This window comes from Poecile atricapillus, chromosome 3 (assembly GCF_030490865.1).
Source record: "Poecile atricapillus isolate bPoeAtr1 chromosome 3, bPoeAtr1.hap1, whole genome shotgun sequence".
NCBI lineage: Eukaryota > Metazoa > Chordata > Aves > Passeriformes > Paridae > Poecile > Poecile atricapillus.
In genome coordinates, this window is record NC_081251.1 from 100,098,520 (window position 1) to 100,117,146 (window position 18,627).

The 18,627-nt window shown below is 44.5% G+C and overlaps 1 protein-coding gene and 1 long non-coding RNA gene across 2 annotated transcripts in view; one reads left to right on the top strand and one right to left on the bottom strand.

Annotated features, from left to right (window-relative positions):
* Window positions 1-3,612: 3,612 nt before the first annotated feature.
* LOC131577537 (uncharacterized) lies at window positions 3,613-7,576 on the bottom strand. The gene is made up of 4 exons (XR_009277232.1): window positions 7,523-7,576; window positions 6,908-6,980; window positions 5,391-5,563; window positions 3,613-4,913 (listed from the first exon to the last, which is right to left on the bottom strand). It is a non-coding gene; the product is annotated as an uncharacterized LOC131577537 (long non-coding RNA).
* A 60-nt stretch (window positions 7,577-7,636) lies between these two features.
* Window positions 7,637-18,627, top strand: part of COQ8A (coenzyme Q8A) — a 43,325-nt gene continuing 32,334 nt past the window's right edge. The window contains exon 1 of the mRNA XM_058835495.1: window positions 7,637-7,789. The gene's annotated coding sequence lies outside the window, so the exon portion shown is untranslated. The remainder of the gene's footprint in view (window positions 7,790-18,627) is intronic.

Below are 18,627 nucleotides of genomic sequence, written 5' to 3' on the forward strand. Positions count from 1 at the left end.
CAAAGCAGGAAAAGGGTCAGTCAGCACCCACAGGTAGCAATGATCCTGCCTTCCCATACTGGTTTTGGTTTTTGAAGCCACATCCCTGCAGACTAACTGCTAGAAGTAAATTGTCATGACAATCTGTGAATCATCATCTGGCAAGTGGATGGAGTGTATGAGTTTGTCCATTTGCCACACAGGCATTCAGAAACACCCTGCAGCTTTCCACGTCTCTGTCCCACACCTTGCTGTGTTTAGAACAGTGAGGCAGGAAGCCAGGAAGCCAGAACAAGTACTGGCTTTCAGGGCAGTGAAAAAAAACAGTGTCTTGGGGATGATTCCAGGCTAGGGCAAGGTGGCTCACTGCTCTCTAGCTCTGTGAGACATGGCAATGCCGTGCCAAAAGCCAGGGCAATGGCTGAGTTTGGCAGCACACTTTGCCATTAACCAGCAGAACTATGATGACTAGTGTTGATTCTTAGTTCCAGTAAAGTGTTCAGAAATAACCCTGTTTCTCTCATGTTCACTGGCTCCAGCCTGCCTTCCCATTTAGAACAACTCTGCCCAAACTGTTCAGATAACCCTTCTGTCCTTGGCAAAAGGCTTTTCAGAGCGGCTAAATGCAGGCAAAGGACTTGTTTCTGTTTGCCTAGCTTCAAAATTAATTTGCTGTGTTTGCCCAGGGGGTGAATGGCTTTGCCAGTTATCATCTGTAAAGTGAATCCTGGCTGGAAGCTACAAAGAACTGAGCCTTTCTACCTTGTCCATGAAGGATCGATTGAGGTACATGTAAATAATCAGGTGCCAAGGGAAGAGAGCAAAACAACCAAACTATGCAAGCAAATGTAATTTACAATAAGCAGAAACAACTGATCTGTTTAGTCCAGACAAAGAAGAATTACAGACTAAATAATGTTTAGCTGAGTCCAACAGAGAAACAGAAATGCCATATTCTTGAGGCACACAGACGCTAATCAGGCTACTGCACTCTTCATCTCATTCAAAATGGCTTTGCTCAACACCCATAAAAAAACCACTGTTGTGCAACACAATTTGAACTGGCAAGTATAATATTGTATATGTTTTACTATATAAATTGTTAATGTGGCAGGGGCAATGGTGCCTGTCCCTGCCCCGCACTGTTCCACACACTACCCAAAGACAAGGACCCTCTCTTTCATTTAGTGCTTGTATCTGCACCTCTTCACCTGGAACTGTCCTTCTCTTAACATACTCCACCCCCACAGGCTCGTCTCCAATTTCCAAAGCACCCAGGATCCACTGGACACCCACATGGTGAAGTTTGGAGGTGTGGGTGGTGTGAGGCACAGCCACACCTGGTGTGGTGGTGTTTCCATGGTGTGCTGCACAGCCCTTTCTGACAGCCTCCTGTCACTGAGGAAAATGGAGTAGCTTAGGCTTGTTGTGGCTTGTTACCACCTCACCCTGACAGTAGCACCTAGTTTTGTTTTCTTTCATCATCCTTCCCCAAAGCAGTCCCTTTCTGGGTGATATGGAAAGGAAGGAGGTGTGAGCAGGGGCACACAGAGGCAAGGCAAAACATAGGGGGCAAAGGGAAGGTTTTTGTGTCTTTACCCTTCTTTTTTTTTTTCAATTAGGGGCCAATACAGCCCTTCAGCAGTCCCCTCTCCTCCACAGAACCTGACAGCCACCTCTGCTCATCTCCACCCAGCCATGGGTCTCAGAGCCCTCCAGCAGCCCCACTGGCATTCTCTGCCCTCTCCAGCTGTGCAGAGCAAGGGTGCTCACTGAAAGCTCCAGAAGGAAAACAGGGGTGGGAATAATGAAATTTCTCTGTGGTGACCAGTAACATGACCTGAGGGAATGACATAAAGTTGTGTCAGGGGGGCTTTAGGTTAGATACTAGGAAAAGGTTCTTCAGCCAGAGGGTGGTTGGGCACTGAAACAGGCTCCCCAGCAAAGTGATCACAGCACCAAGCCTGACAAAATCCAAGAGCTGTTTGTCAATGCTCTCAGGCACATGGTGTAATTCCTGTGGTGTGCTGTGCAGGCCCAGAAGTTGGACTCAGTAATTCTTGTGGGTCCCTTCCAACTCAGCATGTTCTGTGATTCTAGGAAATATCGGTCCTGCTCCCTGCACTGTATCTTCCTCTTGGACATAAAATATTCACTTGAGGTCTGCCACACCACCCACACTTCTGACAGCACTAAATCATCTTAAAATTAAAGTGACAACTGAAATGGCATCTTGTCTCTGTCCCTTTGCAGTAAGTGGAAAGACAAAAAGGAAGGACAAGTGCAATGAATGGCAGAATGCTTTGGGATGAAAAGACACAGTTCAGAAACCGCAGTTCAGAGCAGTACTAAGCTTAACAAAAATAGCTCATCATTTGTATCCTAAGATGATACTGGATGTGCATCTACCATTGACTGAGTCAGCGAGATCCCATTTCTCTAAAAGCTCTTGCTCTCATTCTTGGCCATAAAGCCACATAAATAACATATGGTACATACAGCATCATTGACACCTGCCAAAGCTTTGAAATACTTACAAGCTAACTACTAAAGCCAAGCCACCTGTCCAGTGACTTCCACTTGAGTTGTTCCATTTCATAATCCCTATATTATTATGTTGATGGAACACCATAAATCTACATAGTCAGAGAAGACATTCCATCTGCCCTGAAGAAATTACCCTCTGGAGAAGATGAGTGAACTCACAGCAAAACCCCTCAATAGGTAGCTCATCTGAGCCTCAGAAGTTGCTTGGAGAAGGAGGACTGAGGGAAACACTACCAGAGCAGCTTTTGCTTTGTGGTTAGCTGTATGAACATGAGAGAAGGATGGTGACATATATTAGGGATTCCTAGAATCATCAAGGTTGGAAAAGACCTCCAAGTTCATCGAGTTCAACCATACGTGTTTCGGTTAGAGAAACAGCTTGGGCCTGTCCTATGCAAGAGAAATTCTCAGTGTTCTCTGAGCAGCCTAGATACTTGTAAAACTAATTACATGACCAATCACAGCTTAATTGAGGCTCCATTAACTTTTTTTTCTGCAGGTCAGTAGTCTGCCTACTAATTTTCTGTTGCAATGGAGCCCTTCTTACTGCAGGGCCCAAAGATCCTTCCAGGCACTGGTTCTCTAATGTTTTCTGTTTGTAAAAGTTTAGCCCTTCTGGCTCATTCCTCTCTGTGTTCCTCTCCGGGGACATTGTGTTGGGTCCCACTTTGTACCAGGCTTTGAGGAAGTCAGCTTTCACCAGGTGCTTCAGTCAGCATCAGCACTGGCAGAGGTTTATTTGGGTGTTCCCTGGCTCACAGTAAGTGGTGAGCTGATTTCTGGTGAGAAAACAGACTCCTCTCAGAACTAACAATTAACAGGGAAAGGAAGAAAATCCCACCCAAGGGATTTTCCTGCTGGAAGTCACAGCCAGGGAGCCTTGGGCTCACCCTTCCCAGCACCCTTCTTGCTGCTCCTACCCCAGGCCTGCAGCAGAGCTGCACCATTAAGACCTTTATTACATAAATATCAACAAGCAGTATCAGATGGGGATAGGATGGCACAGCTAAAGCATCTGCTGTGGAGTCAGGACTTCCAGCTGCTACGTGAGGCTCTCCCACTGACCTGCAAAATTAGGATATTTTGAGAATTAAATAATCTTGAACAAACCATTTTAACATTATTAGGAAGAAGCTTCTGGGGGACTCCCACACTAGTTAAATTGTAACTATTTGTTATAATTTAAATTTATTATAATTTTTGTTATATATGAGGATAGATCACTGTAGTATTTATAGCTTTATAATAATATTACTATAATCAAGCTTATAATGATTTTATTTTAATAAAAGACTGATTTATATAGCCCTCATAGTTTTAAGTTTCTTGCTCTAAATGCTCACAGAAATGTTTCTAGATAAGGCAGTGTTTATGTTGAGATTTGACTAATTAGAACACTACCAAACAAGCTACAAGAAGTAAATGATAGCTGTATTGCCAAAAATGGGTTTTAGCTGATTTATTAATAACATTCACTTCTTGCTCTTATAGCTAATCAAGAGACTCCTCGAAGTCTATGAACTTAGTTTTTCACAGGACTGATTTGGCTTGCTCTGAAAATTCAGCCCGGCACTGCACAAACCTCCAAAAGAGTGCAGGTATATAGCTCAAAAATTATGTGAGATTTAGACAGTTGATGCAAAACCTTTTAACATCTAACAACCTCATTCTGCTGTCACATCCCACTGGAGGCACAAAAGCATGAATGGATATCAATGTTTAGGTATTTACAAAGAAGTTTCATAGAATCATAGAATGGTTTGGGTCGGAAGGGACATCAAAATTTGACTAGTTCCAACCCTCTGCCGTGGGCAGGGACACCTTCCACTAGACCAGGTTGCTCAGAGGCCCATCCAACCTGGCCTTAAACACTGCCAGGGATGGGGCAGCCACAGCTTCTCTGGGCAACCTGTGCTAGTGCCTCCCCACCTTCACAGTGAAGAATTTATTTTTAATATCTATCCTAAGTCTGCTCTCTTTTAGTTTGAATCCATCCCCCATTCTCCTGTCCCTAATGGCCCTTGTAAAAAGGGCCTCTCTTATAGGGACTGGATTTCTTCCCTCTACCCTGCTTGGAAGGGCTTTATATGATAATGTTTGCACAGCACATTCAGCAGATCAGTTTCTACACAAACCTTGCACAGATTCAGTGCCTGGATGAAGTTGCTGTTTCACCTACACTGCTTTGATGAAGTGCACAAAACCAGAATGGGACAGCCTGGGCTGCCAATCCCCAAAGGATTCCTGTCCACGTCTCCTGCCACTGGACAAGGCATAGTTAGCACAAAGCCTGATTGCATATTTGCCTGGGATTTGGATGGGATTGGAGGAGGACTCCATTCTCATTTCCTCTTGCTGAACTTCCCCATTAAATAATATGAGTAAGGCTGAAGAGAGAAGACAAGAGTATGCATAATGATTAGGGTCTCAGTGTGCAGGTTGGGTGCTGTTAAGTCTTCACAAGCAGAGAAGGGAACCTGAATTTGAACACCCCAAAGCCCAGAGGAACAGTCAACAAGGCTGTTAACTAAACACTGATACCCTTCCTGAAGAAAAGGAATGATGCCTTTTCTATTTTCCAAATGCAACACCCTGCCCCCTCCTTTTTTCACTATTGCCATTTTTCTTCAGTTTACAGGGAGATCTGCTATGAAACAGCTCTCCCAGCACTTCACATACATCATGTTTAACTTTTTATTCAGGATTGTAAACAAAGTAGGCAACCATCCCCACAAAAAATTAGGCTCTGGATTCTGAATTGAGTCCTGGGTGTCCTGTCCCTATTCCCCCTAAGAACTGAAAAGTAACAAAGAGGGACATACACTATTTTTTCCCAGCAGCTTCAGTCCACCTTTTAGTCCTACCTCTTTGCACTCCAAATTAGGTGGGAATACAGACACTTCTCTCTTCTTTAAGTACAGAAAGAGCTATCCATGAGCTCAACTTCAATGGGTCTTTTAAGGCTGCAGAAAGTCTGGCAGGAGAAGGTGTGATGCAAATTGAAGAGCAGTGGCAGAAATATCCAATGGTTTACCACCTGTGAATAAAGGGAACGAGTCAGGCCTGTCTTTGAGAGATGGGGAGAGCCTCCCCCTGTGCTTCTTCTGCCTCCATCTTAAACTATGGCAGCCTGCTCATGCAGAAACCTCCAGTTCTCCGTGCTCAGCACAGTGAGTAAGATGTTTCACAATTAATGCCAAGCTGATGCAAGCAAAGTGATGTTACACAGAAACTGAGCACTGACATCCAAATTCAATACAGGAACAGATAAAAGGGTGTCGTTAGAAAAGACATCCAAAACTTACCTTTTTCCAGATGAGGGCATATATGATCTTTCCTTTATTAGAAATAGTATGAACCTAACCACAAATAGAACAATTAATTTGTGTGCATTTCCACAGGTATGGGTATTGAAATGAAGAAAACTAGGCATTTTTTTGATGTAACTTTTCAAGGCTAGTAACTTATTGCAGTCATGTTTTTGCTTCATCTACATATTGAGTCTCTGTCCCCTTATCAAACATCAAAAGATCATGTTTGCCCTTTCAATTTCAGATATATTTTGTCTACACACAGCCTGTGTGTTAAGCATTTTATTCAATAATGCGCCTTTCCCAGGGAACTGTTTCTTTTTTCACCTTTCAAATTCAGCCTTTCTAGTCCTGACTGGGGCTGGCTTCTTATTTGATAATGTTTGGGTGATGAGTTTTCCTAAATTGATTTGTAGCTGTCTGTTCAGTGCCTTACAGAGACCTCCTCATGGCTTACATGGGAAGCTGAGAGGGGCTTGGGGGAGATGCAAATATTTTAATTTAAAAAAAAAAAACCAAGAAAAAATATGTGTAATACTTGAACAATATTTGGTATGATCATATACACCAGCCAAACAATCTTTGGTCTGAGCAGCTGGAGATAATAATTGTCTCTCTCTGCAGAGGAGGGCAACAATAGCAGGTTGGCAGTAATATTCACAGGTTTTGTACAGTTAAACCCCTCTACACACTTACAGTAGACCATTTATCCATTTTCCTTCTTCACAAATCAACAGCATCTGCATCTCCTACTGACTTAGATATAGGTCCTCTGGTATGGATTTAAGTGCTCAATTCAAGTTACTAGTTAGCTGAAAAAGTTGGCCAAAGCAAGCAATTGACAACAGTGAAATTAAAGCTCAGGGCTGTTTGTTGGTCACTCCTGCAAGTTATATTACAACTAGAGAAGGATTAAGATTCCTGTTTGGTTTAGGAAGGATTGAATGATTTAATCTCCAAACCTCATCTGAATGTACTCCTGCACTGATGCAGCCATGTGGCAAATGCACCATAACGATTGTATTGTTATTTTTCAGACGGGAAAGTTGCTGACAGAGGCGGGCTCTTACCAGAGCATCCAGACAAGCAGGGAGCTGGCTGTTGCTGTGAGCCCCTTGCAGACGCCACATCCCTGAGATGGACCTGTAGGGAGCAAGGCACTGTATTTATTTCCAACGTGCATACGAGCATTTCCCAACAAAGTGAATAATTCCCCATGCCTGCGTGAGACGATGCTTTGAAAAAACCACACAGGCAGCCACAAACAAAGGATTCCCGGACACGGAGCTCCTCGAATTGGGAGTCGGTCCCTTCGCCTGGCATTTCCCTGGAGTCTGCCAGGCGCGGGGCTCCAGCCCATCTCCTCACGCACATTAATGGGGACGGTGGGACAGCCTGAGCAGCGACACCCCAGCCTCCCCGAGCCCACCTCAGCTGTGGGATGCGAGCGTTTCCCACCGCAGGACCACGCTCCCCCGCCCCACCAGCCGGGACGGCGGTGAGACGCCGCCACCTCCGACTGACACCGCGACCGGGTCAGTCCTCGTTGGCTGCAGAAGCCCAGCCCGGGGGGAGCCAGCCCAGCGCCGACAGACGGCGGCCACCGCCGCCGCCCCGCTCGCAGCACACGCTCCTCACGCCTCGCCCCGCTCCCCGCGGCCCCCCCCGCCCGCCGCCGCACGGACCTCACGGGCCTCACGTCCCCCTGCAGCCGCCGCGCGCGCCGCGCCGGGCCCGCCCCGCATTGGCCGGAGCCCCGCCCGAGCCCGCCGCCCATTGGCGGAGGCGCGGGGCGCACGGGCTACGCCAATGGGAGCGCGGCGGGGGCGGGGCGCGCGGCCGGGCCGCGGCCGGGGGCGGCGGCGGTAAACAGGCGTGCGGGCCCGGGCCGCGGCCGCTGAGCGGAGCGAAACGGAGCCGAGCCGGTGCCCGCTGGGCTGTGCCGGGCCAGGGTATGGGGAGCGACCGCGGCGGCGGGGAGGGCGGGCCGGCCGGCGGCGGGGTGGAGGCAGCGGAGCACCCGGCAGTGGTCGTGCCCCCGGCAGTGGTCGTGCCCCCGGCAGTGGTGGTGCCCCTGGCTGTGGTAGTACCCCTGGCTGTGGTAGTACCCCTGGCTGTGGGAGTGCCCCGGCGGTGGGAGTTCGTCCGTTGCGATGCGGGGGAGCGGTGCGGGAAGGGATGCGGGTGATGGCGGCGGAGGCGCTGCCGCAGGGAGGACGCCCATGCCCGGCGCGGCGCCTCGGGCCGGGGGTCGCTCCCCCGGGGCGCGTTCTCCGTGGGGGGGACGTGTGCGGGGTCCGGCGGTCGATGGCGGCTGCGGGGCAGCGGGGCTGCACTCGGGCAGGAGGCGCCCGGGGCTGCGGCCTTCCCGTGCCCTTGGCCGCGTCCCGTCGGGGTGAGAGCGGGGCCAGCCGGGTCCCGCCTCCTGCCCGAGCGCAGCCCCGCGCTCGGCAGCGCCGGGCTGGGAGCGGGACTGGCGCCTCAGCGCACCCGGGCAGGTGCGCGGGCTGAGCGAGGAGTGCAGCCGAAGGGTGACCAGGGAAAAGGGTGGAATCCGCCGTTCGCCTTGCCCAAGGACACCACGGCAACCTGGTGCTGTGCTGCTTTTCAGGCTGCTCCCGCTTGGGACCTCGCTCCTCTCTGTGGCTGGCTCCGTGCGTCTGGCTTGGAGATGGATGTAAAATAAAGCTGTTGGGTGGTTCTTAAGCTTTGCTTGTGGCTTAAATGGGGGTAAAAAAACCCCACCCTGTGAGTCCCCTGCCTCTGGTAAAATGCCTGAGGAAATAATCTTTCTTTTTATAGGCAAAGAGCCTTGTACAGTCTTTGTAACAATGTGAATAGGAACTGATGGGGAGATACTTAGTTTTAAACAGACAAGGAACAAGCTACCTATAAACACTATAAATATGAAAGTTTGGTTTGTATAATGTTGTTTTCATGGTTACTGACCATTTTGATTTCTGTAGGACTGTGTCATAAGAAATAACACTATTTCCAGTAGCCCAATAAGGTTGTGTTCCATGCAGCAGGAATGTAGGTGGGGAGTTTCTCTGTATTCCCCTCCATGCAATGAAAATCCAAACTTTGTTGTCGGTGTTACAAAAGGAAATTAAAGCTTTTCTTACAGTAACTGAAAGTTTCGTTTTCCTAAAAAGAATTAATTTAACGATTTCTGATGTTTTTCAGAGTTGCTTGTCTGTAAATTAGATTGTTTTACTAGACTTGGGTGTATTAATTGAGAACATACAAAATAAGTCTTAGCTCTGGGTGCTGAAGGATAGTGGCCAAAGTCAATAGTAGCTCAACAAAATATTTCAGAAGGGACCAAGAAATTGTTCTTTATACAGAGTGAATGCTAATTGGTGTCTAAGGGTGTATTGGTAGTTTAGCATTTCTCTGTCATGGGATGAGAACATTCATATGTTATCAGAAGGAGTTTAGCTGCAGCTCACAGGAACTGCAGCTAGCAAGAGCTAGCAAGAACCTTATTGCTCTTAGACCAGGAGAGTTCTTTTTGTATTTTGTAGAGTTTTTGTTTCATTGCTGTTAATTAGCAGTGACCTTGGTAACCTTGAATAAGATACACTTAGAAGAAGCAATGTTATGTTGTGCAGGCTTATTGGAGATGGGGAAGAAAATGGGTGGCCTGCTGTGCTTTGACAGTGTCTCCCTTTTAATGATGAATTAGTGAGATCAGTAGAAGAAAAGGCCAGATGTGGAGAATTGCCTCACACCTTTACTGTCCGAGAGCTGATCACCTTGTCTCGTTCCTGCCAAGGGGAATTCTGTGCTGTGCAGTGCAGGTCTGGTTAATTCATTTGTGATAGTTAACACAAGTTAATAATAGCTCAGTGCATCCATGCAGCAAGAACAGAACTTCTTTTGGCTTCTAGTCTTCCAGTAGGCCTTTTAAAGGCAAGTGGTGGTCTGTTCTTTTACACCGTTTGTCAGGCTGTATTATTGTTCTGGAAACTGAGAGGGAGCAAGGGACAGGAGCTGAATTCCTGCTTCTTGATTTTTAATGTTAAGGCAAGTTGATTGCTTATGGAGTTGAGGTTTTATTTTGTTAGGTAGAGCTTGGTGTTTTTTTCCTGCCTGCATGTGTTTTTTCTTCACTGTTTTAACCAGGGTGCAAGGCATGGCGTGTCTTATGATCTGTCATCTTGTGTGTCAGTGTGCGTGGTATAAAGTGTTTGATCCAGGTGGCTTGCCAAATGCATCTCAGGACTTAGCTTGGTGCATGAATAAGCATTTTTCTTTTTCCTTAAATCTGTCCCGCTGGGTGAACAGTCCAGCCTCTAGGATGGAGGTAGTGAGTCGGAAGCAGTATTTAGGAATCATATCTCCAGTGTGATGTAGGTCTTCTTATCTTCTTCCTCTAAAACTGCTAAAGAAAGAAGTCTGGAAGAGGAGGTTTTTTGCCCTAAGGAGCTGTATATTCTGCAACAGAGCAGCTTTAGGAGAGGAGTAGCTTCTCTTTCAGCTTGTTTTATGAAAGTGCTGAAAGTGCTGCCTTGTGCTATGAGTACCTGCTTTCCTTCAGGACATGAGGAAGAAAATTAGTTATTTGCAGGTGGAGCTAAAATGCAAGCTGGCAGTGAAGCACAGTAGTTGCAGGGCGTGGGTTCAATCTCTGTCTGCTTTCTCATCCAGCAGTGAAAGCTCGTTTTATAGGCATGGTCCTATCTTCACATTCAATTTTTTATCTTTAGCTACTCAGTTTTTTTAGATGCCACTTGTTTTGCTCCTCTCACCTCTCTTTCCCCCTTACAATAGATGGCAAAATTAAATCAATCTGAGCTGGTGACAGAGACCCAAGAAACAACAGGATAAATGAGTTTTGCCTTTTCTTTGCACAGTTGTGTTTCTGCACTGCATTTTAATGGCATTTTAATGGCTTTTGTGTTTTGTCAGTTAGTAGAGGTGTAGAGCTAAATAAAGCATGTTCAGTTCCCAGCTATCCAGTCTCTGAAATATTTTGTGTGCTTCTCGCAGCATAGAAAATGACATTACTTGCTCTGAAAACCCTAGCTGTCAGTCTGTGGAGCTGGCTTTTAGAAATTTCAAATTTTAATGTCTGCTTAAGCAGGTCTGCATGCTTGTCCACAGTTTAAAAACAGGTGTTTTTTTCTGGAAGCTGCATGAGATTTTCTCTTTTTTCTTAAATAAAGCCTCTGTAGATTCTGTATGTGGAGACGCTGGGAAGGATGATCTGTTCATGGTCTGTATGGTCCTAGAGCTGTTTTGTGATGTCCAGGTGATAAGTTCCACTTACAAAGTTCTCCTACTGTGTTTGTTTTGCCTCGGTAGATTGTCCTGGTTTTTGGTGTAGATTAGATCTTTATGTGGCCCCTTTCATTGCTATTCATGCCTCCTTTTTAACTAGTTGCGTGCCTTGTTTTATTTCTGGGTCTGCTGAACAAGTGAACTACAGAAGGGCTTGGAGTATTCTGAAATGTCACAGCTCTCCTGCTGTCTGGATTGTGCCATTTGGAAGGATAAATTCCTCATCATATTTTGATATTCATCAACAGAGTAGTTTGGATTAGGGAAGATATGGAAGGGAGAATGACTGGGCAGGAAACTGCAGGTGGATTGAGTGTTTTCTTTAGAGAACTGTTCTGAAATCAGTAAGCCTGATAAAATTTTACATTGCACAGCAAAGCTTTGTGGAGCATGGCCTTTCAGAATTTACTCTGGGAGTCTGGGGTTTTTAAAAGGCAGCTGTATAAACTGCAAAAAACTTTGTTTTTTCTGGTTTGGAAAGGCAATGTATTTATATTGTGCAGAATGTGATGTCATAAAGTCTATACATAGAGAGCATAAAGAGTTGTAGATTACAGATTCTGTATCAGGTCTGAGAGCTTGCAGGTTAGGCTTAGCTGTATATAGAAATATAGAGCTCCTTGCTCTCTCTTGCCCTAGTGTCCAAAGTACCTTCGTGTGGGGAGCAAGAGCTGACAGAAATAACTTGTCTGTGGCAGGGCTGCCATGCAGGAGCTGTAGGTTCTGATAGACCATGTTCCTCTGCAGCACAGAAATCAGTTTGTCTTCTAGAAGTAGTCTTTTTTTTTTTGCCCTGGTCTTCTTTTTCAGGGAGGATTTGGCACAGCCAGAAAAATGAAAGCTCCCACAGCCAGGGCACTGGTATGTCAGGGGGTTATGAATAGACTAGGATGTGTTATAAGTTGCTAAATTGGGACCTAAGCCCAGCTTCCAGGGCAAGGTTGGATGCCATGAGGTCTATACAGACATGAATGCCTCCAGGATCAATAGTGGGATCAGTGGCTGTGCTGTTTGCCTGCTGCTCACAGTGGTGACAGAGGGATTGTTCTCGGCACAGGGGGGTGTGTTTGCCATCCAGGCAGACCTGTGGGGGTACCATTTACAGACTTGATAACAGCGACTTGGGGTGTGGTGTGCAAGGGTCTGTCCTGGTGTACACAAAGGGTGATAAGCAAAATACCCTCTTACACCTGAGGAAGAACAGGTGTACAGCACGATTACAGGTTGTGTCTAGTTCTTAGAAAGGTTCTGTCTAGAAGCCACTGCCAGTGTGGCAGTTAATGGTGACTGTTGGCAAGATATTGTTTAGGTGGTCAGAAAACCAGCTCTAAATCCTTGTCTTTGATTTATAGAGGTAGGTGTATAGAGGACTCTTAGTGTGTGCTGTAAGGATCAGTGTACTATGGAGAACATTGGGATTCTGGTCCCAGCCCCATGCCAGACAGGCAGTGTAAATTTGGGTAGATCACCTATTCTCTTCCCGCTAAAGTAGACAACTGTGCTATCAGTCCCCTTTCCTGAGCTTTTTGAGAGTTATGAGTGAAGAGGGGTGTGTGTTTAAATACAAGAGGAAGAACTACTACTTTTCTCAAGACTTTTGCTTTAAGTAGTGGTGTATCTGAGTATAAAGGAATCTGCACTTGTTTATGAGGCATAGTACTTTATTGGTTTCCAGTTCCTAAACTGGACTTGGTATGCTTTTGGAAAGTCAAAACTTCTAATAAAAACAATTGTAGCATAACAGCGTATGCAAAAAGAAAAATTAGCTGCAAGTTGATAACCTCCTTCATTTATACTTTATATTCAAATTCAGAGTACAAGACCAGTGGGGAGTTCTGTTGATTCCTGAGCAGAACTGTGCATCAGAGGGAGCTGAGCTTTGGTGGTCTCTTCTGCTCTAACTGCTGAAGTGACTGAGAGAATAGAGCTGCTCTGCAGACTTGGGAAAGGTGTTTGTAGTGTTCAGAGTCTATTTGAAGCTCAGTGTTTGGGTTTGATCAGTGAAGGGCTTTAGTGTAACCTTTTTATAAATACTGCTAGGTAGAGTTATTCCATATGGATGTGGGGGATTTTTCTTCTCAAGTAATGCTGTGTTACCATTGATGGGGTGACTTGGCACTAGTGAACTGTGCTTTTGTGTAAACTTTTCATAAACCTAAATAAAGGTTTAATTTTGTAGTAGTTCTTTTTCTTAAGTACATGCTTCAAATATTGTATCTGCCAGAATCTCATATTAATCTGTGTGCTTGGAGGTCATGCTTTGTTTTGGTTTTAGTATACTGTTGTCCTTGTTGCTGAGTGAATGATCTACATGCATGGGAAGTGACATTAATCCAGAGTTTATCAGAATTATTCATGTGATTGAAGTTACACTTAAGGCTTTTGAGCAATGCAGAGGATGCAGTGCAATGCACTTATAAGCATAGCCCACTGTATAAACAGAAGCGAAAACCTTTTTTTTTTTTCTTGTCCTCTTATTCCTTCTCCCATTCCTCTTGGTAACAGAGGTAATACAAAGATTGTGTATTGAGTATAGATTGAAATCCATCCCCATGGCCAAAAACATTTTGCCTTGCAAATGAGAGAAATGTTTTTTGGTTTTGTTTCGTTTTTTTTTTTAATTTTTTTTTTTATTATGGGCCCTCAGCTGCAGACTTAATTCTCAGGAGCAGACACAGATCACATTCCTGGGGAAAAGTGAGCGAGCAGAGACCATTAAGTCACAGCAAGTGAGCTGGATCTACCTCAGTGTAACAGCAAACAGCATGTGCCCAGGACAGGATTTATTAGTGTATTGTGTCAAGGCATATCAGAAGTGACCTGTAATGAGACCTGCGCTCTCTTAATTGTGGGAAATCTTAATCGTGGCTAAATTATTTCTAGATCTTTGTAGATTATTTCCATCTGTGGGTATAAGGATACTGTGTTAACTCCAGGCATGTGGGCTGTGGCTGTGCTATTGCATGTCCCCAGACATTGTCCAGAAAGAAGTAAACAGGACTGTTGGTCCAGAGCATTCACTTTGCACAGATGTATCTGTGCCTAAAATAAAGCAGGCTGTGCTTACTTTTAAAGTGTCCAGGCATTCTTTTCGCTCTTATGTGTGTCAAGCCATTTATGGGGAAAATTGGGTTTTGAACTAGCTGTCATTTGCCAAAAATGAGTTCTAAGCCTTCTGAATTTCGGTGGAAAGGGGCATTTGTCTGCCAAGTGGCCCATTTTTATCAGTGTGTGTACTGCTATTGTAGTGATTAGGGAGCAAACCAGTTCCGCTTGCCCTTCAAAGGTGTTTGTTTTAAATGGCATTGGCAAACTGCTTTGTGGAAGGGTGGATGTAAAGCAGCTTTCAGAGACTTGATGAATTCAGCTTAAGGGGGGCTTGAGTGCAAGCCACGGGGCAGGGTCAAATGTAGGGGTCCTTACTTCTGTTACAGGTCACATCTTTAAAGACATTTCTTTTGGAGATGCGATGTATAGGAGTTACAGGGAAGGGAAGAATGAAGGATAGGCAAAGTGGTTTTTCAGTTTGATATAAATGATGATGACAACTTCTTCCTTTTAAAATGCTGGTTTTGTGCCCTGCATGGTTAAAATTTGGGTCAGCTGCAACCCAAGGAATACAGCTAATGAAAATACATCTAGGCAGGGACCTGGCAATCTGCTATCAAAGGAACTGGTGGGGAGGTGTGTGATGGAACTGAAAAAGGCCATGAATGAAAGGATCACATGAAAGGGTTGGTATGGCAACAAACATAAAAAGAAATGGAAAAAGTCTGTAAAAGAACAGTTACAGAGCAGCTTAATGAATAATAGTTATATTGAACTTAGTCTACTGTTGGCTCATGGCCATGGAACAATGTCCTGAGTATCTGGCCTTCTGCATCTTGCTTGTGGTGTTTATTATTTTTATTTCAGTATACTCTTGCCACACTTGCTCTGATGGTGTGGGTGGTTATAACACTGAAACCAGGGCTTTAGTCCTTGTTTAGATACCACTAAGATAACAGTGATTGTAATAAAGGATAATGGAGAGAGGGAAGATGTAGAGGCCACTTTCTCTTCCTGATATGTGATATCTAATTATCTGCCTTACTACCTGTCCAAGTGAATATTATTTTATTTTCATTTATTTAGAATAGAAGTTGAAGATAAAGAAGGCAGTTAAAACTGCAGACCTGAGAGGGGGAATATGGGCTGCTGTAAAACTGCTTTGGTTTTGTGTGGGGGATTTTCTGATTTTTTTCCTTTGGCTAGTTATTTTGTGTTATGTTGTTTTATTTTTTAAATTATTCAGCAGTTTTTGGGTGTATAACAAAGTGTTGATAATAGAGGTAGTTCCCGTAAACTGAAAGAGGCTGTGTTGTCATGCACAGAAAACTTTCAGATATGTTTCTGCTGTTTGTATGATTAGAAATCTTGTATTTATCTTGGTCCATGCTATATACATGTGTTTGTATAGATGCATGTGCATATGTATATCTGAGTAAGGCTTTTCACTGTACAAGTATCTGGAACAAAGTTCATGGAGTATGAAGCTGGTTTGTGTGTCTGTAGGAACACATGGAAAAGAAAGGGAATGAATGGAAGAATGTGTTTTTAAAGCAGGACAAATATGTGATTTCTTCATTTGCTTGTAGTGAGGCTCTTGTTTTCTGTTATTGGCCTCTGATGAGTGTCTCACTACTCTTGCTTAAACCTTCAGTCCAATAATCTGGAATGTTGAAAAGGGGAGGAAACTTGGCAGTCAGTGACTCTAGAGAGTGGTGGGTTGTGAGGCTGAGGATTGTTGCACACAGGAGGATCCCAGGAATTGGTTTAGTTTTGCTGTTGCAAGAGGACTCTGAATCAGGTGGCATCTAACCCGTAGAAGCTCCTCTGCCCACCGTGTGGACCTTGCCTGGTGTCTGAGGATGGCTTGGCTCCAGCTTCCTCATTCTGGAAGGTGTGGGGGTTTTCCAAGGGTTCATTCAACTGTGAGAAGCTTACTAAGCCGAATCTCTGACCCTGCCTATTTTTGGAAAAGGGCTCATGATCAACACTTGTCAGCCCTCTTTAGTCCAGGTTAGAGGCACTCTGACAGCTTCTGTAGAACACCACTGACTTGTCCATGCTCTGTGCTAGCAGCGCCCCACTTTGCCAGTGCTAGATAAAGGATCCTCAGGGAGAAAGTCGAGTGTGATACAGACTTTGTACACTTGGGATAACTCCATTTGGAACCACTCCCTAAATCTCCTCCTGATAGAACTTTCTTATACTGTATTTATTGATTTAGTAGGGTATGAATAGAACTTATCTTGGGGGGAAAAAGTATTTTACCTCCTGTCTGTGCTGGGTATTAACACAAGTGTAGTTGTTGGGTACAGTACCAGCCTTCTCAGAAGAGTTTGCTTCCCATGTCAGTTTTTCTCTTGTCCTTGCTTGTGCTTATTGCTTTTTCATTGAAGAAGAGGCAATTTTCCTAATGCTTGGCTAATTTTTTTTTTTTATGTAGTCTTTTACCTTCTTGATTTTCTAGCATATATTTATTTAGAATAGCTTGTCCTTTGGCAGCACTGCATAGGAGCATGTTGCTGATGCTTCTGGGCTAACAAATCACTTACCTGGTACCAAGGTGGTTATAGCTGCTGTGCAGAGCAAGTGGGGCTGATAACATAGAAGTCAGAGAGATATTGGTAAGAATTCACCCTGTGCAGTGTCTTGTAGCCAAATCTGTGCAGGGCAATAGATCCTCTTTGCTTGTGGATATATTTAGCAGTGGAAGGTTGAATGAGTGTTGTGCGATGTGTGTTTTCTACTTGTGGTTGCATTAGCTTCCCTGATATTTTGTTTGGAGATTTATTACTTTTAAAAAAAACATATTTAGCATATCATAACTGCCACTTTGTGACAAGGTCTTCGGCTGTTTTTGGGTGAAAGGAGTGTATAGATTTATTACTGTTGATTGGTAAGAATACGTGTTAAAAGTGGATTTTGGTTTTTTTTTTTGTGTGTGTGTGTTGTCCAAATCTGTATTGGCTTACCTTTTGTTGCCCTTCTTGGGATGGAGGAAATGAACTTTTTGAACTCAAACTTTCCTTGCTGCTAATACTTGTGATCACAAAAACACTTATTTCTTAATAGTGGCAACCTTTGAATGGTTTCATTTCAGCTGGGACAGTACTGGGTTGTTGGCTGCTTTCTTTGCCTGGCTCTGAACTGCAGGGATAGCCTGCAAATAAATGCTTTGAGTGAGGTCCATGTGGAAATTTCCAGTGTGAAGATGTAGGGGTAGGAAAACACTTCCTGTTGACAGTGTAGATTTCCTACCTGACAGGCAACTTTTGAGTTTAGAAGTGCATTATGCGATGTTAAAACAGATCATAGTGGTTAAATTCAGAGAGGTACAGGAGTAACATTTTTTAGAGGTCTGGAACATATGGATAGGTCTTCTAATGAGAACCACAGAATAAATCACCCAGGTGTGCTTGGTTTTTATTTTTACAGCTAACCTGTTAAGGCCAGATTCATTTTAAGCACTTGACTCTTGACTGTCCTGTTAACAGTGTACGTAGAACTTGTAAGTGTAACACTTTCTGGCTGCAGTGCTTGTTCCTGATTTTGTTCACTGATAAAGCAGTGGTTGAACAAATATCTCAGTAAACGGGCTTTATCCTCCATTTGCATAATAATGTCTCTCCGAAGTTCAGCTGTAGTAATCTGTGCATTTCCTGTGTGATTGCAGCAAAATTGTGTGCTCAGACAGAAATATAGCTTTAGCAGTCAATTTTTCTCTTTCACAGTCTGTTCTTCTTCATGACTAGTACAGCGGACAAGGCTTGTGCTTCCTGAGAAGGTAACTGGATCCAGTTGCTTGTGGGCTGCAGCTGGGTGTAATGCCATGTGTGCTCTTGACTCAGGACCACTTGTACCACACCAGTGTATTAACATTTAGTTCAGTATATGTGCATGTTGACAGGTTATCTTCTAAGAATGGGTTAATACCTGTGTAGCTACCTAGGAAATAACTTAAATTTGTGGCCTTTGACTAGTGCTCTGTGCCTATTGAAGCCAGAACATTTTTTTTTCTCCAAATCATTACAGACACTGCTGTATGGACAAGGTTGGACCTTAGTCGACATCTTGTTCCAACTGCATGCCTCTTTGTCGGTAAAGATGGGAACATGTGCAACTGAGGCAGTCCTGGAACTGTGACTCTATGCTTTAAAGGGTGTAGCAGATGAGTGAAATAAGCAGGTGAAAATCTCCCCTGCAAAATGGTTTTGCACCCCAGCCACTGGATTTCTATTACATGGACCACAGTGATGTAGGAGCGCCAGTATCCTGAGTCTGAGCCTGGTTCTAGGCTGAGCCAAAGGAGTTAATGGAAATTACTCATCGTAATCAACGTCTTTGTCAACAAAGACACACTTTGTTCTGCATCCTGCAGTGCCCAGTTTGTATTTGAAGATATTGAAATGGCACAGGCTGTTGCAAATCTGAGATGGACCCCCTTGAAAAGGAAGGG